General features: G+C 55.6%; 1 protein-coding gene across 3 annotated transcripts in view; it reads left to right on the forward strand.

Moving 5' to 3' along the window:
* Positions 1-25,255, forward strand: part of LOC146829918 (4-galactosyl-N-acetylglucosaminide 3-alpha-L-fucosyltransferase FUT6-like) — a 214,921-nt gene that overhangs the window by 69,034 nt on the left and 120,632 nt on the right. The window contains exon 1 of one of the 3 annotated variants that reach the window (XM_085604188.1): positions 21,310-21,346. The exons of the other annotated variants lie outside the window; for them this stretch is intronic. The gene's annotated coding sequence lies outside the window, so the exon portion shown is untranslated. Of the gene's footprint in view, positions 1-21,309; positions 21,347-25,255 lie in introns of those variants that run through there. 3 annotated transcript variants of the gene reach the window in all.

The raw sequence follows: 25,255 nt of genomic DNA on the forward strand, positions 1-25,255 counted from the left end.
AGCAGGTCCCAGTGAAGATGGTCGTTACAACGGTCCGCGGCAGCGCCAGCAGGTCCCGACGAGGATGGATGTTGCAGAAGGCCGCGGCAGCGCCAGCAGGCAGGACGATGGTACACAAGGCAGGGCTACGGCAGCGCCAGTAGTCCGTCAAGGCTGAGTTCTCTCGGTGTCTCTCGACTCCAGGATACAACTGCCTTCCTGCTCCGGAGCTGCCCTAGTTATAGGTCTGGCGCCCTTTGATGTCCGGGCCCTCGCACTTGGAGGTCGGAGGGTCCGGGATGAAGGTGTCCAGACACCCAGCAGGGGGTGGAGCCAGTGCTTGGGGGAGCTGGAGGCAATCGGCACCTGGCGGGGGAGAGCCCTTGACGCTTCGTTCTCCCATTGACCTGCCAAGTGGTCCGCTCACCTCCTGGGTGGATGGTGGTGCCGGGATGTCGGGGCCGGCCAGGCCCAGGGTTAGGGTCGGGTGGAGGCCACGCGGCCTCGTGGCGCAGGGCCCAAGATGGCGGCTTGATCCGGCCGGGGAAGCCGGTGGTGGTTCGGTCCCGGGATACATGGAGGTCCGGGGGCAGGAGTTCCGTTGGGAGACGGTGTGCGGGTGATTCTTGTGGATAGCACCTGGCGGGCCGGGGCTTGGGCCCTGTCATGCGGGGAGGGAGCAAGCCCTTCGTGTGGCCTGTCCAACATGCGTCCCCCCCAGCTGAAGGCGGGGAGAGTCACCCATCCTCTTGGGGACTCTCCTCGTCGAGGCGGAAAAAGCGTGACAGGCCATCTGCGTTGGCGTGGTCTTAGCCTGGTCGATGTTCCACGGTGAAGTCCATTCCCTGCAGGGAGATGGACCAGCGTAATAGTTTTGGGTTCTCCCCCCGCATCTGCATCAGCCACTGCAGGGGTCGATGGTCGGTTTGTACCCGGAAGTGGGTACCGAAGAGATAGGGCCGGAGCTTTTTGAGGGCCCACACTACTGCGAAGGCCTCACTCTCGATTGTGCTCCAGCGCTGTTCTCGGGCCAGGAGGCGTCTGCTGATGAAGGCCACCGGCTGGTCATGACCCTCGGGGTTCAGCTGGGAAAGAACCGCTCCGATGCCGTGGTCGGAGGCGTCTGTCTGTACAAGGAATTCCCGACTGTAATCGGGGGCCTGTAGCACAGGAGCGGTGCACAGGGCGGCCTTCAGCTTTTCGAAGGCCGCTTGACAGTCGGGGGTCCAGTTAATCCGCTTCGGGTGGTTTTTGGACGTGAGACCCGTGAGGGGCCCCACAATGCTTCCGTAGTCCCTCACGAACCGCCGGTAGTAGCCGGTGAGCCCCAAGAAGGCTCGGACCTCGGTCTGGGTGACGGGGGGCTGCCAGGACTGGATGGCAGCAATTTTAAGTTGCAGCGGGGCCACTAGACCGCTTCCCACCTGGTGTCCGAGGTAGGTCACGGACCCTTGACCAATTTGGCACTTGCCGGCCTTAATCGTGAGGCCGGCCCGCTGGAGGGCCTGCAGGACCTCTTGGAGGTGGAGGAGGTGGTCGGACCAGTGGCGGCTGTACACAGCGATATCGTCCAGGTAGGCGGCGCTGAACCCTTCGAGCCCCGCCAAGACCTGGTTCACTAGACGTTGAAAAGTAGCGGGGGCAATCTTCATGCCGAAGGGCATGACCTTGAAGTGGTAGTGGCCATAGGGAGTAGAGAAGGCGGACCGTTCCTGAGCCCGGGGTGTGAGACCGATCTGCCAGTAGCCCGCTGTTAGGTCGAAGATGCTGAGGTAGCGGGCGGCCCCCAGGCGGTCGATCAATTCATCCGCTCGGGGGATGGGATGAGCGTCGGTCCGGGTGACAGCGTTCAAGCCCCGATAATCGACGCAGAATCGCAGTTCAGGAGTGGTGCCTGGGGCAGCGGCTTTGGGGACCAGTACAACCGGGCTGGCCCAGGGGCTGTCAGAGGGCTCGATGACCCCGAGCGTGAGCATCTTGGCCCCTTCCTCTTGGATGCAGGCCCGTACCCGATCTGGCACGCGGTGGGCCCGGTGTCGGATAGGGGGACTGTTCCCGGTGTCCACGTCGTGCAAGCACCAAGGGGTGAGGGAGAACAGTGTAGCGAACCGCAGCAGGAGGTCCCGGCAGCCCTGGCGTTGCTCTGGGGTGAGGGCGTCGGAGAGCCGGACCCCGTCCACGAATCCGTCGTTCTCCTGAGTCTTCAGGAGATCAGGGAGGGGCTCGGAGTCTTCCTCTGCCCCACTGTCCGTAGCCATCAGGAGGCTGAGTTCTGAGCGCACAAAGTGTGGTTTGAGTCTGTTGGTGTGGAGGACCCGAAGGGGATTCCGGGGGGTCTCCATGTCGATGAGGTAAGTGACGGGGCTCTTGCGCTCGACCACTTTGAAGGGCCCCGTCCACTTATCTTGCAAGGCACATGGTTCGGTGGGGGACATCACCCACACTTGTTGACCAGGTTCGAACTCGACGGAGGAGGCATTTTGATCGTACCATTTTTTCATGTCCTCCTGACTGGCCTCGAGGTTCGCTTTTGCCATCTCCCTGAAACGCCGGGTCTGATTGCGTAGGGCCAGGAGGTACTTGAAGACGTCTGGAGGGGTCTTTAGGGGGGCCATCTCCCAACCTTCTTTGACTAGGCTGAGGGGCCCTCGCACAGGGTGCCCGTACAGGAGTTCAAAAGGGCTAAAGCCGAGGGACTTCTGGGGAACTTCTCGATAGGCAAAGAGGAGGCACGGGAGTAGTACATCCCACTGGCGACGGAGGGGCTCTTCCAATCCCCCAATCATCCCCTTGAGGGTGCGGTTGAACCGCTCCACTAGTCCGTTCCCTTGGGGGTGATAGGGGGTCGTGAATCGGTAGGTGACCCCGCACTGTTGCCAGAGGGACTTCATATATTTGGAGATAAAGTTCGTGCCTCGGTCGCTGACGACTTCTCGGGGGAAGCCCACTCGGGAGAAGATCCCCATTAGGGCCCGGCCAACCACCGGAGCTGTTACAGTTCGCAGGGGCACAGCCTCGGGGTAGCGGGTGGCGTGGTCCACCAGTACCAGGATGAACCTATGTCCTTGTGCCGTGCGGGGGTCAAGGGGCCCCACAATGTCTATTCCTACCCTCTCGAACGGGGTGGTGACCACTGGGAAGGGTTGCAGAGGGGCTTTTAGCTTACGGCCGCTCTTCCCACTGGCCTGGCACGTGGGGCAAGACCGGCAGTGGTTCAGGACGTCGTTCCGCATCTTCGGCCAAAAAAAGTGGGTCACTAGGCGACTGTAGGTTTTGTCCTGGCCCAGGTGTCCAGCCAGGGGGACATCGTGGGCCAGAGTTAGTAGGAAGTCTCTGAAACGGAGGGGTACCACCAGCACTCGACTGGCCCCTAACTCCGCGATTCTTTGTTCACTGTATAGCAGGTCGTTATCCCAATAGACCCAATGAGTTCCGGTGGAGTCCCCTGCGCTCTGGGCGCGGGCTTGCTGGCGGAGTCCCTCGAGGGAGGGGCAGGTCTTTTGCTCCTGGCGGAACTGTTCCTGGGTGGGCCCCCCTTCTTGACGCCACTGAGCCAGGCCGGGAAGGTCCTTGGGTTGAGCGACCCCTTCGGCCATTGGTTCTGGGGGGTCGGTCTCGTCGCTGTCCTCTACTGGGGCGACCGGGGGCGGAGGTGCTGGCCATTCGGGTTCTTCTGGTCGGGTGACGGCACGGGCGGCCATGGACCGGGTGGTTACGCAGGCCCAGTCCGGGAGGCCCAGCATCCCCAGGTGCTCTCTTCTTTCGACGGCGGCCCACGGGGAACTCTCAAGGTCATTCCCCAGGAGGCAGTCCACGGGGGCATCATCCCGGACCGTCACCTTCAACAGGCCGGAGACCCCTCCCCATTCGAAGGGGACGCAGGCCATTTGACACAGACTTTCGGAATTGTCGGCTGAGCGGACGGGGCAGAGAATGTTCGGCAGGATCTGCTCGGGCTTCACCAGGTGACAGCGGACGGCCGTCACACTGGCGCCTGTGTCACGTAAGGCCTCGGCCCGACGCCCATTAATGGTCCCCCACTGGCCATTTTTCCAGGTGTTGGCGGGTAGGGGAGCCCGCGGGACCATGTCTTTTCCCCCTAGGCACGCTAGAACCATGGCGGCCGGTTCCCACTCTTGCTGGGCCGGCTCATATTCTTCCTGTTCCTCGGATAGTCGTTCTTCCCCCAGGGCGGCGGCAGCTACCTGGCGGGGCTTTGGTGTTTGGTTCTGCGGGCAGCTCGGGTCATTGGAGTAGTGGCCGACTCGCTGGCATCGGTGGCACGTGACGTTGGCTCGGAACCCCGGGCGCATCGGGGGGTTGCCCCGGCCGGTCGGGGGCGGGGTGCTGGCCACGGGTGTGGCCGGGATGGTGTCTCTCCCTCGCCCCTGGCCTCCTCCTCCTCGGGGACGGTGCTGGCTTTGGTTGTTTCGGTTTTGCTCGTGGGGTCCTCTCCGGCCCACTCGGGTGCTTTCCCATCGGTCAGCTTCGGCGGCGAGTTGCCGTGGGTCAGTCAATTTACTGTCGAGGAGGTGCTGCCTGAGCTCGACGAAGCAGTTGTTCGACAGGTGCTCCCATACCATAAGATTAAAGAGTTGCTCGTAGGTCGTTACATGGCTCCCCTTGATCCAACCCTCGAAGGCTCGGCTGAAATAGTTGACGTATTCCACCCAAGTCGTACCCGGGATCCGGGTGCAGTCTCTGAACCTCTGGCGGTACATCTCGGGTGTGAGCCCGTAGCGGGTGTGGAGGGCAGCCTTCATGTGGTCGTAGGATGACATCTGGTGATCTGGGAGCTGCAATAGGGCATCGCGGCCTTCGTTGACGAACCTCCCCCATAGGCCGGCTCCCCAATCACTCCGGTCGATCCGGTGGGAGGTCATGGCGATCTCGTAGGCTTTGAACCACTGTTGTATGTCGTCCTCTCGGACATACTCTCGGACAACATCCTTGGGGATGTGGACTTTTTTCTCGGTCGCTCCCGGGGTGTGCGGTCGCTCAGGCACCCCCGGTTCTTTATTCTGTTTTCGAAGTTCTATTTCCACCAGTTTTCGTTCGTGTTCGAATGTTATTCTTTTTTCCTCGAGCTCTCTCTGTCTCTGTTTTTCTTCCCGTTCTTCTCGGAGCCGCAGATGTTCTAGATTTAGTTTTTGCTCGGCTAACTTTAGTTCACCATCCATCTTGAGTCGTGCCATTTCCAACTCATGTAATCTGGTTCTTTCTCTTTCTTGGATCTCTTCCTGCGAGAGGCCCGTTCCTCGCTCCTCGGGAGTCGTGGCGTTCCCCTCTGGTGCGACACCGTTTTGGTCGGAGGATCCGGTGACCCCGGTTTCTGCCCACGACTCAAGGGCGCGCTTTAAATCGTCTTTGGTACTCAGGCCGGTGGTAGCAATGCCTAGTTCCATGCAGAATTGTTTAAGTTCGCGGTGGCTATATTCTTCCAATGTATCCATTTGGAATTTCTCAGTGGAACCGCTATCTTTGGCTGACATCGTGGTTTGTCGTGGGGTGAGCTACTCTCTGTACGATTACGCGTTGATTCGGATCGTGCCGCTGGCCACCAATGTTAGACGGACCGGGAGGGTCGGCCGAGGACAAGGGGAGAGGTCTCCGGGGAGAGCCGTCTCCAGCGATCGTACAGATAAATAACTTACCCCCCACAGACAGACACCACACAGAGAGAAGATTTAGCGTTCTTTATAGGCAAATTCTTAAGGTACGATGAAATGGTACAAGGAGGTCTGGACTCAGGGGTCCCCTCGATTCGAGTCTCTCAAGATGGGGAAAGGGGTTAGCGGGACAGTCTGGTTACCAGTCTGGTAGTTGAGATGGTATGGTGGATAGCTCACAATCCTCGAGCTCGGTGTTCTAGCATGGACGGGCCGCGGCAGCGCCAGCAGGTCCCGGTGAAGATGGTCGATACACGGTCCGTGGCAGCGCCAGCAGGTCCCGGTGAAGATGGTCGTTACAACGGTCCGCGGCAGCGCCAGCAGGTCCCAGTGAAGATAGTCGTTACAACGGTCCGCGGCAGCGCCAGCAGGTCCCGACGAGGATGGATGTTGCAGAAGGCCGCGGCAGCGCCAGCAGGCAGGACGATGGTACACAAGGCAGGGCTACGGCAGCGCCAGTAGTCCGTCAAGGCTGAGTTCTCTCGGTGTCTCTCGACTCCAGGATACAACTGCCTTCCTGCTCCGGAGCTGCCCTAGTTATAGGTCTGGCGCCCTTTGATGTCCGGGCCCTCGCACTTGGAGGTCGGAGGGTCCGGGATGAAGGTGTCCAGACACCCATCAGGGGGTGGAGCCAGTGCTTGGGGGAGCTGGAGGCGATCGGCACCTGGCGGGGGAGAGCCCTTGACACTTCGTTCTCCCATTGACCTGCCAAGTGGTCCGCTCACCTCCTGGGTGGATGGTGGTGCCGGGATGTCGGGGCCGGCCAGGCCCAGGGTTAGGGTCGGGTGGAGGCCACGCGGCCTCGTGGCGCAGGGCCCAAGATGGCGGCTTGATCCGGCCGGGGGAGCCGGTGGTGGTTCGGTCCCGGGATACATGGAGGTCCGGGGGCAGGAGTTCCGTTGGGAGATGGTGTGCGGGTGATTCTTGTGGATAGCACCTGGCGGGCCGGGGCTTGGGCCCTGTCATGCGGGGAGGGAGCAACCCCTTCGTGTGGCCTGTCCAACACATACCCTCTGTGACATGCCCTCTGTGACATGCCCTCTGTGGCATGCCCTCTGTGGCATGCTCTCTGTGGCATGCCTTCTTTGCCATGCCCTCTGTGACTTGCTCTCTGTGACATGCCCTCTGCGACATACCCTCTGTGACATGCCCTCTGTGGCATATCTTCTGTGACATATCCTCTGTGACATGCCCTCAGTGACATACCCTCTGTGATCCTCTGTGACATGCCCTCTGTGGCATACCCTCTGTGACATGCCCTCTTTGACATACCCTCTGTGACATGCCCTCTGTGACATACGCTCTGTGACATGCCCTCTGTGACATGCCCTCTGTGGCATGCCCTCTGTGACCCTCTGTGACATACCCTCTGTGGCATACCCTCTGTGACATGCCCTCTTTGACATACCCTCTGTGACATGCCCTCTGTAACATACGCTCTGTGACATGCCCTCTGTGACATGCCCTCTGTGGCATGCCCTCTGTGACATACCCTCTGTGACATGCCCTCTGTGACATACCCTCCATGACATGCCCTCTGTGACACTGTGACATACCCTCTGTGACATGCCCTCTGTGACATGCCTTCTGTGACATGCCCTCTGTGACATACCCTCTGTGATATGCCCTCTGTGACATACCCTCTGTAACATGCCCTCTGTGACACTGTGACATACCCTCTGTGACATGCCCTCTGTTACATGCCTTCTGTGACATGCCCTCTGTGATATGCCCTCTGTGACATACCCTCTGTGACCCTCTGTGACATGCCCTCTGTGGCATACCCTCTGTGACATGCCCTCTTTGACATACCCTCTGTGACATGCCCTATGTGACATACGCTCTGTGACATGCCCTCTGTGACATGCCCTCTGTGACATGCCCTCTGTGACTTACCCTCGGTGACATGCCCTCTGTGACACTGTGACATACCCTCTGTGACATGCCCTCTGTGATATGCCCTCTGTGGCATGCCTTCTGTGTGTCAAGAATTCCTGTCATGCGAGGGGAGGAAAACGGTAACCAGCGAAAACGGACTACATCTCCCAGGATGCTTAGCGGTTGAGAGGTTATGTAAACAGGAGAGCTGTTACATAACTCAAGGAAAACACGCCCTTATGTAAACAGGAGAGCTGTTACATAACTCAAGGAAAACACGCCCTATAAAGGGAGGAACCGGGAGGTACAACGCTGTCGGATATTGTGTTTACACCGACGTACCTGCTTCGTGAAGAGCAGTGTTCCGGAGTGGTGCTCCAGTAAGGCAAGAACGGAGGTAGGTCGAGTCATTACTCCCTGGGCCGTGTCTTGCCCCATCGTCACCTGTGAAGGACCCGGAAGCTCTACCGGTCAACCATTGAGCTTCGCTTTTTGACTCGGCTGAGTCAAAGCGCAGTGGCGCTTTTGCTGGTTGGAGTCGTAACTCCCAGCCCGACCAGAGATACAGGGACTGCCAGCTGTAACGCACACCAGGAGGTGTTTGCCGCGTTACAGACTCGGAAGTCCACAGGATCGATCGAGCGGCTGCTCTCGGTTCAGTCTTCTTGCTTTTGATTGGGGTATCGGTGACGCATCACCAGGAGGTGACTCCGCGTCCCGGTGCAGTCTGAGGAAGAGGTTGAGCGGCTGCTCCCTTCAGGTAGAGACCCCGGCTGGGTGTTTCCCTGACTCCTCGATTCTCCCCAACACTCTTCGTGCCCCTCACAGCCTACCGATTGGCATTGTCGGCCATTTCATTTCTGCCCTCTGTTGGCATACGCCGGGATCGGCGTATATGCAGAGGACGGTTAGGACCATCCATGCGGTGGGCTGGTAACGTACTTAGCCTGGAGGATTCCGGTGACTATAACTTTTGTTTATTCGTTGTATTATTTTTGCCTTCATTAAAATAACTAACCCTTCACAAGTGGTTGCGTCCTCATTATCGTGTCTGTTAAACGATCCTGAGACGTTCAGGGCGTTACACTGTGGCATGCTCTATGTGACATGCCCTCTGCGACATACCCTCTGTGAAATGCCCTCTGTCACTCACCCTCTATGAAATGCCCTCTGTGACATGCCCACTGTGACTCACCCTCTGTGACATGCCTTATGTGACATGCCCTCTGTGACATACCCTCTGTGACATGCCCCGTGTCTAGAAGCAGCACGTCTTGAGAAGAAGATGCTACATTCTGCATGAAACCAGCACTTGAGGGGCAAAGAGTGACTGTAAATGGAGGTCTGGACTGCAGATCTGGGGGCCAAACCCGGAATTCACGACCCCTGCTGGGACCCCCTGCATACATGGGGGCTTTAGCTGGAATTCACGACCCCTGCTGGGACCCCCTGCATACATGGGGGCTTTAGCTGGGCTTCAGGACCCCTGCTGGACCCCCTCCATACATGGGGGCTATGGCTGGGCTTCAGGATCCCTGCTGGGCCCCTCTGCATACATGGGGGTTATAGCTGTGCTACGAGGCCCCTGCTGGGACCCCCTGCATACATGGGAGCTATAAATGGGCTCCAGGACCCCTGCTGGGTCCCCTTCATACATAGAGGCCATAACCAGGTATCTCGACCCCTGCTGGGACACCCTGCATACATGGGGCTATAGCCATGCTTCGAGACCCCTTTTGGGACCCCTGCATACATGGGGGTATAGATGGGCTCCAGGACCCCTGCTGGGTCCCCTGCATACATAGGGGCCATGGCTGTGCTTCAGGACCCCTGCTGCGACCCCTGCATACACGGGGGTTATAGATGGGGTTTGAGGCCCCTACTGCTCCCCCCTGCATACATGGGTCCATGGCTGGGCTTCAGGACCCCTGCTGGGACCCCTTGCATACATGGGGGCTATAGATGAGCTTCAGGTCCCCTGCAGGCCCCCCTGCATACATGGGGATAGAGCTGGGGTTCAGGACCCCTTCCAGAACCCTGCATACATGGGGGCTATGGTTGGGCATCAGGGCCCCTGCTAGGACCCCCTGCATACAATGAGCTATAACTGTGTTTCAGGAACCCTGCTGGGACACCTGCATACATGGAGGCTATAGATGGGCTTCAAGGCCCCTGGTGGTACACGGTGCATACATGGGGGTGATAGATGGGCTTCAAGGCCCCTGGTGGGACCCCTGCATACATGGGGGCCATGGATGGGCTTCCTGACCCTACAGGGACCCCCTGCATACATGGGGGATTTAGCTGAGCTTCAGGACCCCTGCTGGGCCCCCTGCATACATGGGTGCTATGGCTGGACTTGAGGGCCCTGGCTTGGATCCCTGCATACATGGGGCAATGGATGGGCTTTCAGACCCTGCTGAGACCCCACTGCATACATATGGGTATTGCTGGGCTCCTGAACCCCTGCTTGGACCCCCCCCACATACATGGGGGCTATAGCTGGCTTCAGGACCCCTGCTGGGACCCCTACATACATGGGGGCTATAACTGGGCTTTGAGGCCCCTGCTGGGACACCCTGCATACATGGAGGCCATAACCAGGCTTCTTGACCGCTGCTGGGATCACCTGCATACATGAGGCAATAGCCGGGCTTCAGGACCCCTGCAGGCACCCCTGCATACATGTGGCTATAGCCAGGCTTCAGCACCCCTGCTGGGACACCCTGCATACATGGGGCCATAGCTGGGCTTTACGACCCCTGCTGGGACACCTGCATACAAGGGGGCTATAGACAGGCTTTGAGGCCCCTGATGGAACCCCTGCATACATGGGGGCTATAGATGGACCCATGCTGGCCCCCTGCTCGGAACCCCCTGTATGCATGGGGGCTATAGCTGGGCTTAAGGAACCCTGGTGGGACCCCCTGCATACATGGAGACTATAGCTGGGCTTAAGGACCCCTGCTGGGCCTTGTGCATATATGAGGGTTATGGCTGGGCTTCAGGACCTCTGCTTGAACTTCCTGCATACATGGGGGCTATAGCTGGGCTCCAGGACCCCTGCTGGGACCCCTACATACATGGGGGCTATAGCTGGGCTCCAGGACCCCTGCTGGGACCCCTGCATACATGGGGACTATGTCTGGGCTACAGGACACCTGCTAGACCCCACATACATAGGGGCCATGGCTGCGCTTCAGGACCGCTGCTGCGACCACCTACATACATGGGGCTAAAGCTGGGCTCCAGGACCCCTGCTGGACCCTCTGCAATCATGGGGGCTATAGATGAGCTTCAGGTCCCCTGCTGGGCCCGATGCATACATGGGTGCTATGGCTGGGCTTCAGGGCCCCTGCTTGGACCCCTGAATACATAGGGCAATGGATGGGCTTCCGGACCCTGCTGAGACCCCTCTGCATACATGTGGGTATTGCTGGGCTCCAGGACCCCCGCAGGGACCCCCTGCATACATGTGGGCTATAGCTTGGCTTCAAGACCCCTGCTGGGACACCCTGCATACATGGGGGCGATGGCTGGGCTTCAGGACCTCTGCTGGGTTCCCTGCATACAAGGAGGCCATAACCGGGCTTCTGGACCCCTGCTGGCACCCCTGCATGCATGGGACTATAGCCGGGCTTCGGGACCCCTGCTGGATCCCTGCTACAAGGGGCCATGCATGGGCTTTAAGACCCCTGCTGGGACCCCCTGCATACATGGGGTCTATAGATGGACCAATGCTGGGACGCTGCAAGGAACCCCCTGTATACAATGGGGCTATGGCTAGGCTTCCGGACCCCTGCTGGGACCCCCTGTGAGAAGGTGGCCTGATATATGCTGTCCGCTAGTTCTAGTGGGCACCTTGTATCAGTCCAAACAACCCCTTATGGTGAATGGTTAAAGACACCCTTATATGAAAGCTATCCTAGTGGTAGCTATGGAGAGCAGCCTTCAGGCTAAGTCTTGAAGGAATGTAAAGCAGCTTGTTTTACCAGACTATAATCACTTGAATAACCAAATGAAAGGACAACCACACCAGGTATATATTTAAAATATATGTATTTAGGTTAACACAGACCCCTCTAGTCTCTTTATGAGACTGGAGTTCAAAGTACTTTAGTTACAAGTGATCAAGCATCAGTAAAAGCACAAATACACGTATGGGCCCTAGGGGCGTACCAAACTATATACCAAAAAAGTGATATAAGAACCACGACTGGAACAGGCACTAGGCCTATTGCCTCTAGAATCACTGGGACCCCAAGGGACCACCCAAGGTAGTGACACAGGGGACCCACGGGAGCTGTATGCAGTGGGAAAAGATTAGGGACACTTCTAATCGAGTCTGGACCAAACCCTTTTGGACTAAAGAAGTTCTAGGGCTAGCACCCACAACAGTACCGGAGTACTCGAGTTACCTCACCCAGGGAAGCCGGGTGCATAGGTGTCTTTTGGTGTCGGGACGCGTCATCGATTTCAATGGAAGCCTGCAAAAAACTGCTGCTGCCGGGAAGAGGAGAAGTGTCCGAAGAGATCCAAGCCTGGATCCAGGATGTACGGAACCTGAAAGCAGAGGGGACAGAGTCTGGGTCTCTAGCCAGTGACCGAGGGCAGGATGGACCAATGCCCACAGATGTCGGGTGCTTCAGGTGAGTTGATGGGAGTCTTGACTCTTCAGCCACGAGGTCCAGGAGGTGTCGATGAAGTCCACGAGTCGGATTCCAGCTGTCCCACATAGTCTGTCGAGTGCTGCGGTGTCGGCGACTAGATTGGACCCAACAAGCCTTGGCAACTGCAAATCACTGGAATTCAGAGAAAGGACCGCAGTGCAGACCAGCAAGGTCTGGGGGACTCACCCAGCGAGGGTAAGTCAGGGTACGTCTGGAGCAACCAGGTAAGCCCAATCAGAAGAGAAGTCACCTTCGTGGGGACCTGCTAGCCAACGGCCTAGTGATCGCGAAGGAGCCTTGAGCGGTCGCACTTGAAACTGGCCCATGGGTCACTCGTGGAGTGGAGGCCAACAATCTTTGGTGCAGGAGGTGCTCAAGGCTGAGGCTACTAGGAGCCCAAAGCACAACTTTGAGGAGGACCAGGAAGATAGTGTTGCTGCAAAAGTTCACGGTGTCCAGGGGTCACGGTTCCACATCACCCACGATAACCACGGGCCTCATCTTTGCTGTGGACTCAGGGTAGCCTCGGAGAAGTCTGGAAATCCACCTCCGGGGATGCAGAGACTTTGGCGTCCAGCTGGAGCTTCAGAATTACAGACCGGTCAGTTGCTTCTGTGGTGCTTCAGGACCCCTGCTGGGACCCCCTGCATACATAGGGGCTATAGCTGGGCTTCAGGACCCCTGCATATATGGGTGTCATGGGTGGGCTCAGGACGCCTGCTGGTCCCCCTGCATACATGGGGGCTATGGTTGGGCTTTATGACCCCTGATGGACCCCCTGCATACATGGGGGCTATGGCTGGGCTTCGAGGCACCTGGTGGGAACGCTGCATACATGGGTGCTTTAGCTAGGCTTCAGGATCCCAGGTATGACCCCCTGCATACATGATGGCCATGGTTGGGAAGCAGATTCTGAGGGACACCTAAGAAGGAGCAGCGGGTCCTGAGGGACCCCTAAGGAGGAGCAGCAGAGCCTGCCTGAAAAGGAGCAGCAGATCCTGAGGGATCCTAAGGAAAAGCAGAGGATCCCGAGGGACCCCTCAGGAGGACCAGCGGATCCTGAGGGACCCCTAAGGAGGTGAAGATCCTGAGGGACCCCTAAGTAGGAGACGCAGATCCTGAGGGACCCCTAAGGTGTACCAGCAGATCCTGAGGGAACTCTGAAAAAGGAGCAGTGGATCCTGAGGAACTCCTAAGAAGGAGCATCAGATCCTGAGGGACACCTAAGGAGGAGCAGCGGATACTGAGGGACCCCTAAGAAGAAGCAGCGGATCCTGAGTGACCCCAAAGAAGGAGCAGCAGATCCTGAGGGACGCCTAAGAAGGAGCAGCTGATCCTTAGGGACCCCAAAGAAAGAGCAGCAGATCCAGAGGGATCCTTAAGAAGGAGCAGCAGATCTTGAGGAACCCTAAGAAGGAGCAGTGGACCCAAAGGGACCCCTAAGGAGGAGGTGCAGATCCTGAGAGACCCCTAAGGAGGAGAAGTACATCCTGAGGGACCCCTAAGAAGGAGCAGCAGATCCCGAAGGACGCCTATGGGGGAGCAGCGGATGCTGAGGGACCCCTAAGGAGGAGTAGCAGATCCTGAGGGACCCCTAAGGAGGAGCAGTGGATCCTGAGGGACACCTAAGGAGGAGGAGCAGATCCCGAGGGACCCCTAGGGAGGAGCAGTAGATCCTGAGTGACCCCTAAGGAGGAGCAGCGGATCCTGGGGGACCCCTAAGGAGGAGCTGCAGAACCTGAGGGACTCTAAGAAGGAGCAGCAGATCCTGAGAGACCCTAAGGAAGAGCAGCAGATCCTGAGGAGCCCTAAGGAGGAGCAGCAGAACCTGAGGGACCCTGAAGGGAGATCAGCAGATCCTAAGGGTTCCCTAGGAAGGAGCAGCAGATCCTGAGGGACCCCTAAGGAAGAGCAGCAGATCCTGAGGGACCCCAGATGAGGAGTAGCAGATCCTGAGGTACACCTAAGGAGGAGCAGCGGATCCTAAGGTACCCCTAAGGAGGAGCAGCGGATCCTGAGGGACCCCTAAGGAGGAGCAATGGGTCCTGAGGGACCCATAAAGGAGCAGCAGATCCTGAGGGGATCCTGAGAGACCCCTAAGGAGGAGAAGCAGATCCTGAGGGACCCCTAAGGAGGAACAGCGGATTCTGAGGGACCCAAAAGGAGGAGCAGCAGATCCTGAGAGACCCCTAAGGAGGAGCAGCAAATCCCAAGGGACCCTTAAGGAGGAGTAGGGGATCCCGAGGGTCCCCTAAGGAGTAGCAGCAGATCCCGAGAGTCCCCTTAGGAGGAGCAGCAGATCTTGAGGGACCCCTAAGATGTAGCAGCGGATCCTGGCAATACCGCTAAGGAGGAACAGCGGATTCTGAGGGACCCCTATGCTGGGGAATCAGATCCTGAGGGACCCCTAAGGAGGAGCAGCAGATCCTGAGGGACTCCTAAGGAGGAGCAGCAGATCCTGAGGGACCTCTGAGGAGGAGCAGCAGATCCTGAGAGACCGCGAAGGAGGAGAAAATCCTGAGGGACCCCTAAGGAGGAGCAGCAGATCCTGCGGGACCCCTAAGGAGGAGCAGCGGATCCTGAGGGACCCCTAAGGAGGAGCAGTTGATCCTGAGAGACCCCTAAGGAGAAGCAGGGGATCCTGAGGGACCCCTAAGAAGGAGCAGCATATTCTGAGGAAACCCTAAGGAGGAGCAGCAGATCCTGAAGGACCCCTAATAAGGAGCAGCAGATCCTGAGGGACCCCTAAAGAGGAGCAGCAGATCCAGAGAGACCCCTAAGGAGGAGCACCAGATCCTGAGGAACCCCAAAGGAGGAGCAGCTGATCCTGAGTGACCCCTAAGGAGGAGCAGTGGATCCTGAGGGACCCCTAAGGAGAAGCAGCGGATCTTGAGGGACCCTTAAAGAGGAGCAGCGGGTCCTGAGGGATCCCTAAGGAAGAGCTGCAGATACCGAGGGACCCCTGAAGATGAGCAGCAGATCCTAAGGGACCCAAGGAAGGAGCAGCGGATCCTCAGGGAACCTTAAGGATGAGCAGCGGATCCTGAGGGACCCCAAAGGAAGAGCAGCAGATCCTGAGGAACCCTAAGGAGGATCAGCAGATCCTGAGGGATCCTGAAGGAAGAGAAACAGATGCTGAGGGACCGCTGAAGTTGACAGCAGATCCCGAAGGACCCCTAAGGATGAACAGCAGATCCTGAGGGACCCCAAAGGAAGAGCAGAGGATCCTGAGGAACCCTAAGGAGGATCAGCGGATCCTGAGGGGCCCTGAGGGAAGAGCAGCAGATGCTGAGGGATCCCTGAAGATGAGCAGCAGATCCTGAGGGACCAAAGGAAGGAGCAGCGGATCCTGAGGAACCTCTAGGGAAGAGCAGCAGATCGTGACAGACTCCAAAAGGAAGAGGCAGCTGGTCGTGAGGGACCCCTGAAGATGAAGAGCATATCCCTAGGGACCCTAGGGAGGAGCAGCAGATTCTGAGGGACCCCTGAAGATGAGCAGCAGATCCCGAGGGACCCTAGGGAGGAGGATTGGATCTTGAGAGACCCCTAAGGATGAGCAGTGGATCCTGAGGGACCCCAAAGGAAGAGCAGCGGATCCTGAGGAACCCTAAGGAGGATCAGCGGATCCTGAGGGACCCTGAAGGAAGAGCAGCAGATGCTGACGGACACCTGAAGATGAGCAGCAGATCCCAAGGGACCACTAAGGATGAGAAGCAGATCCCGAGGGACCCTAGGAAGGTCCAGCCGATCCTGAGGGACCTCTAAGGAGGCGCAGTGGATCCTGACGGACCCCAAAGGAGGAGCAGTGGGTCCTGAGGAACCCCTGAAGATGAACAGCAGATCCCGAGGGACCCTTAAGGAGGAGCAGCATATCCTAAGGGACCCCTGAGGATGAGCAGCAGATTTCGAGGGACCCTAAGAAGGAGCAGAGGATCCTGAAGGACCCCTGAAGAAGAGAAGCAGATCCTGAGGGACTCTAAGAAGGAGAAGTGAATCCTGAGAGACCCCTAAGCAGGAGCAGCCAAGCCCAAGTGACCCTAAGGAGAAAGAGCAGCAGGTCCTAAGGGACCCCTAAGAAGGAGCAGCAGATCCTTAGAAAACCCCTATATTATAATGAGGACCTTTGGTGACCTCTGCGTGCCCTTCGTTAATCGACATCACATGGGTGATTCTCTCAGAGGTGTAATCCCATACACGTCTTGTTCATTCATTCATTCATTCATTCATTCATTCATTCATTCATTCATTCATTCATACATACATTCATTCATTCATACATTGATGCAATTATATCTCCCCTGACCGGTTCTTGGGGCAAAAACAACCCACCCAAATGTCCCTTTAGGTGAATAGAGAAGACACAAATTCCAGCCTCGTGCCCTTCACTGCAGAGCCTCAATCACTGTCTGCACTGAAGGAGAGTCTGACACTGAACCCCCACACACTGAACCCCCACACACTGAAACCCCACACGCTGAACACCCACACACTGACCCCGCACACAGTGCTAGACTCTGAACCCCCACACACTGAACCCCCACACAGTGCTAGACTCTGAACCCCCTCAGTACAGAAACCGAAGCAACACAGTGAAGACATTGAACCCCCACATATTGAACCCCCACACACTGGAACCCCACATGCTGGAACCCCACACACTGAACACCCACACACTGACCCCACACACAGTGCTAGACTCTGAACCCCCACACACTGAACCCCCACACACTGGAACCCCACACGCGGGAACCCCACACACTGAACACCCACACACTGACCCCACACACAGTGCTAGACTCTGAACCCCCACACACTGAACCCCCACACATTGCTAGAATCTGAACCCCCTCAGTACAGAAACCGAAGCCACACAGTGAAGACATTGAACCCCCACATATTGAACCCTCACACACTGAACCCCCACATAGTGCCAGGCTGTGAGCCCCCACAGACTGAACTCCTCACACTCAACTCCCACATAGTGCCAGACATTGAACCCATACACAGTGCCAGACACTGAACCCCCACACAGTGCCAGACACTGAACCCCCATACACTGAACACCCACTTACTGAACCCCCACGTAGTGCCAGGCACTGAACCCCCACACACTGAACACCCACTCACTGAACCTCCACATAGTGCCAGGCACTGAACCCATACACACTGAACCCCTCACACTGAACCTCCACATAGTGCCAGACACTGAATCCCCACACACTGCCCCCACACACAGTGCTAGACTCTGAACCCCCACACAGTGAAGACATTGAACCCCCACAAACTGAACCCCCACACACTGAACCCCTGCACAGTGCCAGACAGTGAACCTTCACACAGTGCCAGACACTGAACCCCCACACAGTGAAGACTCCGAACGCCCTCAGTAAAGAAACTGAACACCCACATAGTGAACACACTGAACCCCCGCACAGTGCCAGACACAAACCCCAACACAGTACCAGACACTGAACCCACACACACTGAACCCCTACACAGTGCTAGACTCTGAACCCCCACAGTAAAGAAACCAAAGCCAAACAGTGAAGACATTGAACCCACACAAACTGAACCCCCTCTCACTGAAACCCCCGCACAGTGCAAGACACTGAACCCTCACACACTGAACCCCCGCACAGTGCCAGACACTGAACTCCCACAAAGTACAAAAGACAATGAACCCTCACAGTAAATAAACTTACCCCCCACACAGTGCCAGACACTGAACCCCCACACATTGAGCCCCCACACAGTAAAGACACTGAACCCCAACACAGTAAAGACACTGAACACCCGCACAGTGCCAGACATTGAACCCCCACACAGTGCCAGACATTGAACCCCCGCACAGTAAAGACACTTAACCCCCCTCCCCCCACACACACAGTAAAGACACTGAACTCCCACAAAGTGCCAGACAATGAATCCCCACATAGTGCCAGACACTGAACCCCCACACAGTAAAGACACTGAACACCCACACAGTGCCAGACATTGAACCCCCACACAGTAAAGACACTGAACACCCACACAGTGCTAGACACTGAAGCCCCACACAGTGCCAGACACTGAACTCCCGCAGAGTAAAGACACTGAACCCCAACACAGTAAAGACACTGAACACCCACACAGTGCCAGACATTGAACCCCCACACAGTAAAGACACATAACCCCCACCCCCCACACACAGTAAAGACACTGAACCCCCACACAGTAAAGACACTGAACACCCACACAGTGCCAGACATTAAACCCCCACACAGAGCCAGACATTGAACCCCTGCACAGTGCCAGACATTGAACGCCCACACAGTGCTAGATATTGAACCCCCACACAGTGCCAGATATTGAACCCCCACACATTGCTAGATATTGAACCTCCACACAGTGCCAGACATTGAACCCCCACACAGTGACAGACACTGAACTCCCGCACAGTGCCAGACATTGAACCCCCACACAGTGCCAGACATTGAACCCCCACACAGTAAAGACACTGAACTCCCGCACAGTTCCAGACATTGAACCCCCACAAAGTAAAGACACTGAACCCCCACGCAATGCCAGATATTGAACCTCCACACAGTGCCAGACACTGAACCCCCACACAGTGCCAGATATTGAACCCCCACTCAGTGCCAGACATTGAACACCCACAGAGTAAAGACACAACCCCCCCACCCCCACACACAGTAAAGACATGGCGGTCTGTTCCTTTCGAAAGTTGGGCTTGCTTCCACTAAAGCCGCCTTGTTCTGTTTTCCTTTTCTCGAGTCTTCCCTCCACCCCTGGCTGCTGCACCCGACGCAGACACACTTTGGATCCGAGCTCATCCTGTCCAACTCGTTTGCTTCTAATTTTGGCAAATGTTTGCTGTTTTGAGATCACATGTCTATTGAGTGCTAAGGCTCATCGGATATTGGAAGAGCCACTAATTAGTCAGGCAAGCTTAGTGAAATGAGAGAATGGATGAGTCCATCTGTAGCAGCCTGCAGGCTAGATTTCAAAACACAGCAGGGCTGGCCCAACCCTTCATCCTCTCAAAGTCATTAAAGTGTGTCAAGGTAGGGGGCTTTGTTCTTCTGCAGTCCCGGCTCCCGGCAGCACCTGTGGTTGCTCCTGTGGAAACCCTGGATCCCTGGACTCGTGTTTCATTAACACACTAAGCACTGGTTACAAAACCGTGACTCGTCGCTCATTTCTACGGCACAATATACAAAGAATGGACGGTTTGGACACAAGGCTTCGATAGTTCTACTCTGTGGTTCTTGCTGCCCCCCCTCCCCCACCATTGTTCGTGGTTTCCAAACCACGAAAATATTGGAATATTTTTCTGAGTCCCTCGTCTGAACTGTCTGTAAACCCTGTGCCATTTTGACTAATTCATTTCGAATTCTAATAAAAAATGCACTCTTAGGGCACACTGCTATTGACTCTAACCCCATGTTCACTTAGCAGCAGATCTCCACCTTTGCTCCATGAAACTCTAATCACCTCTTGACGTCTCACCAGTTTCAGGGATCAGCAGCCGCCACTGCAAAGGGGGGAGAAGTGGGCGAGAAGGGGGTAACAAAGGTGAGAGAGCAGTGGGTGAGAAGGGGTAACAAAGGTGAGAGAGCAGTGGGTGAGAGGAGGGTAACAAAGGTGAGAGAGCAGTGGGTGGGAAAGGGGTAGCAAAGGTGGAAGAGCAAGGGGTGAGAAGGCGTAACAAAGGTGGGAGAGCAGTGGGTGAGAAGGAGTAACAAAGGTGAGAGAGCAGTGGGTGAGAAAAGGGTAACAAAGGTGGGAGAGCAGTGGGTGAGAAGGGGGTAACAAAGGTGAGAGAGCAGTGGGCGGGAAGGAGGAAACAAAGGTGAGAGAGCTGTGGGTTAGAAGGGGTAACAAAGGGGGGATCAGTGGTGATAGAACTGTAACAAAGGTGAGAGAGCAGTGGGTGAGAAGAGGGTAACAAAGGTGAGAGAGCAGTGGGTGAGAAGGAGGAAACAAAGGTGAGAGAGCAGTGGGTGAGAAGGAGGAAACAAAGGTGAGAGAGCAGTGGGTTAGAAGGGGTAACAAAGGGGGGAGAAGTGGTGAGAAAAAGGTAACAAAGGTGAGAGAGCAGTGGGTGAGAAAAGGGTAACAAAGGTAAGAGAGCAGTGGGTGAGAAGAGGGTAACAAAGGTGAGAGAGCAGTGGGTGGGAAAGGGGTAGCAAAGGTGGAAGAGCAAGGGGTGAGAAGGCGTAACAAAGGTGGGAGAGCAGAGGGTGAGAAGAGGGTAACAAAGGTGAGAGAGCAGTGGGTGAGAAGGAGGAAACAAAGGTGAGAGAGCAGTGGGTGAGAAGGAGGAAACAAAGGTGAGAGAGCAGTGGGTTAGAAGGGGTAACAAAGGGGGGAGAAGTGGTGAGAAAAAGGTAACAAAGGTGAGAGAGCAGTGGGTGAGAAAAGGGTAACAAAGGTAAGAGAGCAGTGGGTGAGAAAAGGGTAACAAAGGTAAGAGAGCAGTGGGTGAGAAGGGGTAACAAAGGTGAGAGAGCAGTCGGTGAGAAGGGGTAAAAAAGGGGGAGCAGAGGGTGAGAAGGGGTAACAAAGGGGGAGAAGTGGTGAGAAAAATGTAACAAAGGTGAGAGAGCAGTGGGTGAGAAAAGGGTAACAAAGGTGAGAGAGCAGTGGGTGAGAAGAGGGTAACAAAGGTGAGGGAGCTGTGGGTGAGAAGGAGGAAACCAAGGTGATAGAGCAGTGGGTGAGAAGGAGGAAACAAAGGTGAGAGTGCAATTGGGCCAGAAGGGGTAACAAAGGGGGGAGCGGTGGGTGAGAAGAGTGTAACAAAGTTGAGAGCCGTGGGTGAGAACGGGGTAACAAAGGTGAGAGAGCAGTGGGTTGGAAAGGGGTAGAAAAGGTGGGAGAGCAGTGGGTGAGAAGAGGGTAACAAAGGTGAGAGAGCAGTGGGTGAGAAGGGGGTAACAAAGGTGAGAGCAGTGGGTGAGAAGGGGGTAACAAAGGTGTAAAAAGCAGTGGGCGAGAAGAGGGTAAGAAAGGTGGGAGAGCAGTGGGCGAGAACAGGTAACAAAGGTGAGAGAGAAGTGGGTGAGAAGGGGTAACAAATGGGGAGCTGTGGGCAAGAAGGGGGGTAACAAAGGTGGGAGAGAAGTGGTTGAGAAAAGGGTAACAAAGGTGAGAGAGCACTGGGTGAGAAGGGGGTTGCAGAGGGGGGAGAGCAGTGGTTGAGAACAGGGTAACAAAGGTGAGAGAGCAGTGGGTGTTACGGGGTAGCAAAGGGGGAAGAGCAGTGGGTGAGAAGAGGGTAACAAAAGTGAGAGAGCAGTGGGTGAGAAGGGGTAACAAAGGGGAAGATGAGGGCGAGAAAGGGGTAGCAAAGGTGGGAGAGCAGTGGGTGAGAATATGGTAACAAAGGTGAGAGAGCAGTGGGTGAGAAGGGGGTAGCAAAGGTGAGAGAGCAGTGGGTGAGAAGGGGGTAGCAAAGGTGAGAGAGCAGTGGGTGAGAAGGAGGAAACAAAGGTGAGAGAGCAGTGGGTGAAAAGTGGTACCAAAGGGGAGCAGTGGGCAAGAAGGGGGTAGCAAAGGTGGGAGAGCAGTGGGCTAGAAGTGGGTAGCAAAGGTGGGAGAGTCATGGGCGAGAAAGGGTAACAAAACTGGGAGAGCAGTGGGTGAGAAGGGGGTAACAAAGGTGAGAGAGCAGTGGGTGAGAGGGGGTAACAAAGGTGGGAGAGCAGTGAGTGAGAAAGGGTAACAAAGGTGAGAGAGCAGTGGGTAAGAAAGGGTTAACAAAGGTGAGAGAGCAGTGGGCGAGAAGAGGGTAATAAAGTTGAAAGAGCAGTGAGTGAAAAGAGGTTAACAAAGGTGAGAGAGCAGTGGGTGAGAAGTTGTAGCGAAGGTGGGAGAGCAGTGGGCGAGAAGGGGTAACAGAGGTGGGAGAGAAGTTGATAAGAAGGGGGTAACAAAGGTTGAGAGCAGTGGGTAAGAAGGGGTACCAAAGGTGAGAGAGCAGTTGGTGAGAAGGAAGTAACAAAGAAGGGAACAGAGAGTGAGAAGGGGGTAGCAAAGGTGGGAGAGCAGTAGGCGAGAAGGGGTTACAAAGGTGAAAAAGCAGTGGGTGAGAAAAGATAACAAAGGTGAGAGAACAGTGGGTGAGAAGGGTGTAACAAAGGTGGGAGAGTAGTGGGTGATGAGGGGGTCACAAAGGTGAGAGAGCAGTGGGTGAGAAGAAGGAAACAAAGGTGAGAAAGCAGTGGGTGAGAAGAGGGTAACAAAGGTGAGAAAGCAGTGGGTGAGAAGCGGGTAACAAATGTGATAGAGCAGTGGGTGAGAAGGAGGAATCAAATGTGAGAGCGATTGGGCGAGAAGAAGTAACAAAGAGGGGAGCAGTGGGTGAGAAGAGGGTAACAAAGGTGAGAGTGCAGTGGGTGAGAAGGGGGTAACAATGGTGGGAGAGCAGTGGCTGAGAACGGGGTAACAAAGGTGAGAGAGCAGTGGGTGGGAAAGGGGTAGCAAAGGTGGGAGAGCAGTGGCTGAGAAGAGGGTAACAAAGGTGAGAGAGCAGTGGGTGAGAAAGGGGTAACAAAGGTGGAAAAAGCAGTGGGCGAGAAGAGGGTAAGAAAGGTGGGAGAGCAGTGAGTGAGAACGGGGTAGCAAAGGGGAGAGAGAAGTGGGTGAGAAGGGGTAACCAATGGAGGAGCAGTGGGCAAGAAGGAGGGTAACAAAGGTGGGAGAGAAGTGGCTGAGAACGGGGTAACAAAGGTGAGAGAGCAGTGGGTGGGAAAGAGGTAGCAAAGGTGGGAGAGCAGTGGCTGAGAAGAGGGTAACAAAGGTGAGAGAGCAGTGGGTGAGAAGTGGTAACACAGGTGGAAAAAGCAGTGGGCGAGAAGAGGGTAAGAAAGGTAGGAGAGCAGTGGTCGAGAACGGGGTAGCAAAGGGGAGAGAGAAGTGGGTGAGAAGGGGTAACCAATGGAGGAGCAGTGGGCAAGAAGGAGGGTAACAAAGGTTGGAGAGAAGTGGGTGAGAAAAGGGTAACAAAGGTGAGAGAGCACTGGGTGAGAAGGGGGTAGAAAAGGGGGAGAGCAGTGGGTGAGAAGAGGGTAAAACAGGTGAGAAGCAGTGGGTGTGACGGGAATAGCAAAAGGGGCGGTGCAGTGGGTGAGAAGAGGGTAACAAAAGTGAGAGAGCATAGGTGAGAAGGGGTAACAAAGGGGGAGAGCAGTGGGTGAGAAGGGTTAACAAAGGTGAAAGAGCATTGGGGAGTAGGTGGTAACAAACGTGAGAGAGCAGTGGGTGAGATGGGAAAACAAAGGTGAGAGAGCAGTGGGCGAGAAGGGGGTAACAAATGTGAGAGAGCAGTGGGTGAGAAGGGGAAACAAATGTGAGAGAGCAGTGGGTAAGAAGGGGTAACGAAGGTGAGAGAGCAGTGGGTGAGAAGTGGGTAACAAAGGTGGGAGTGCAGTGGGTGAGAAGGGTGTAACAAAGGTGAGAGAGCAGTCGGCAAGAAGGGGTAAAAAAGGTGGGAGAGCAGTGGGTGAGAAGGGGGTAACAAAGGTGGGAAAGTAGTGGGTGAGGAGCGGGTAAGAGAGGTGGGAGCGGAGTGAGTGAGAAGGAGGTAACAAATGTGGGAGAGCAGTGGGTGAGAAAGGGTAACAAAGGTGGGCGTGCAGCAGGACAGAAAGAGTTAACAAAAGTGGGCATGAAGCAGCTGAGAAGGTTGGTGTGCAGCAGATAAGGAGAAAGAAACAAAGATGAATGTGCAGTGAGAGAGAATGTGGTAAAAAATATGGGAGTGCAGTAAGACCAAAGGAGGTAACAATTATGGCTGTACAACCGGTAAGGAGATAAGCGTGCTCATGTGCAGTGGGAGAGCAGTAGGTAACAAAGGTTGGCATGCAGCGGATAAGAAGTAGGAAACGAAGGTGGTCGCACAAAAACTCTGCTAACCGCCGGTGGAACAGAGTTTCCCAGCAAGTTCACCGCTAGACTTCAACCCCCAAACAGCAGTGGGTCAGGGGGCGTGTTTGCAGAGTGGTGGAGAAAGAAGGCAGGGCCTCTGAAAAGCTCTCAGCAATCCTGCTGTGTGTGTCTTACTGGTGGCAACAACAGGGGTTCTTGACCCCCAACGACCCCCAGCAGCCAAGGGGACTTCATCTCCCAACTAGCATTGGGCTAGGAGGCGTGTTTGCAGAGTGATTGAGAAAGGGGATGTGGCCTCCGACGAAGTCTCAACAATCCCACGGTGTGGGACTTAGGGTCTACAGCGTCCAAGGAGACTTCATTAGGGGTGGCCGAGCAATACTCCGCCCGCTCACGGAACTGTGTGAATTTGGCTGAGTTTTTCGGTAACTCCACAGAATTCAGTGGAGTGAAACACTATGAGCTCTTCCGAGGCCTATTCTTCACATGAGGCATCAGTGCCTTCAAAAGCAGACACGTGTTTCACTAAAACTTCCATCTGGTGGGACCTTTCTCAAGACACTGAAAAGTCCTTGCAGTTAGAGGTATTTACGTGGGTCACCTAAGGCTACTGGGCCAGCTCTTTGGCTCGCTCGTTTGTGGCCCCCATGACGTTCACCAGCTCCCATCTAATGCGTCCTCTCTCCTTACTTTATTATAACTTGAGTCATGCTCTCTTCCGCCACCATCTGCCTCCGAACGTGGCACCTTCGGAGTCTTTTGGCGCCAGTGACTGTCTCTGGGTGTTTGTGGACCAGTGCACAGTGTCCAAATCTAGAATAAACTTCCCATACATAATATTCATCAATATATATCTTTATTTGGTTACATATAAAACTATAGAGGCATACATCCCAATCATTAAAACAATAGCACAAAAAAGTGCAACTATAAAAAAAAAACATTAACACAGAAGCATATTGAATATGCCCGTAAATTCCTGAGGGAGATGCAAGCTTTTCAAAAACATGCAACATTAAAAAGATTACATTTATCAGGTAACGCCTGTAAAAACAGGAGATCTGGATGAACTTGTGAGAAGACTCTGTCTCTAAGTAATGGAGCCATGATGGTTGTCCTGAGCACAGTATTAAATATACAAACATAATATAATGCACCGTATCCTGC

Source organism: Triturus cristatus, chromosome 5_1 (genome assembly GCF_964204655.1).
Source record: "Triturus cristatus chromosome 5_1, aTriCri1.1, whole genome shotgun sequence".
NCBI classification, from domain to species: Eukaryota; Metazoa; Chordata; class Amphibia; order Caudata; family Salamandridae; genus Triturus; species Triturus cristatus.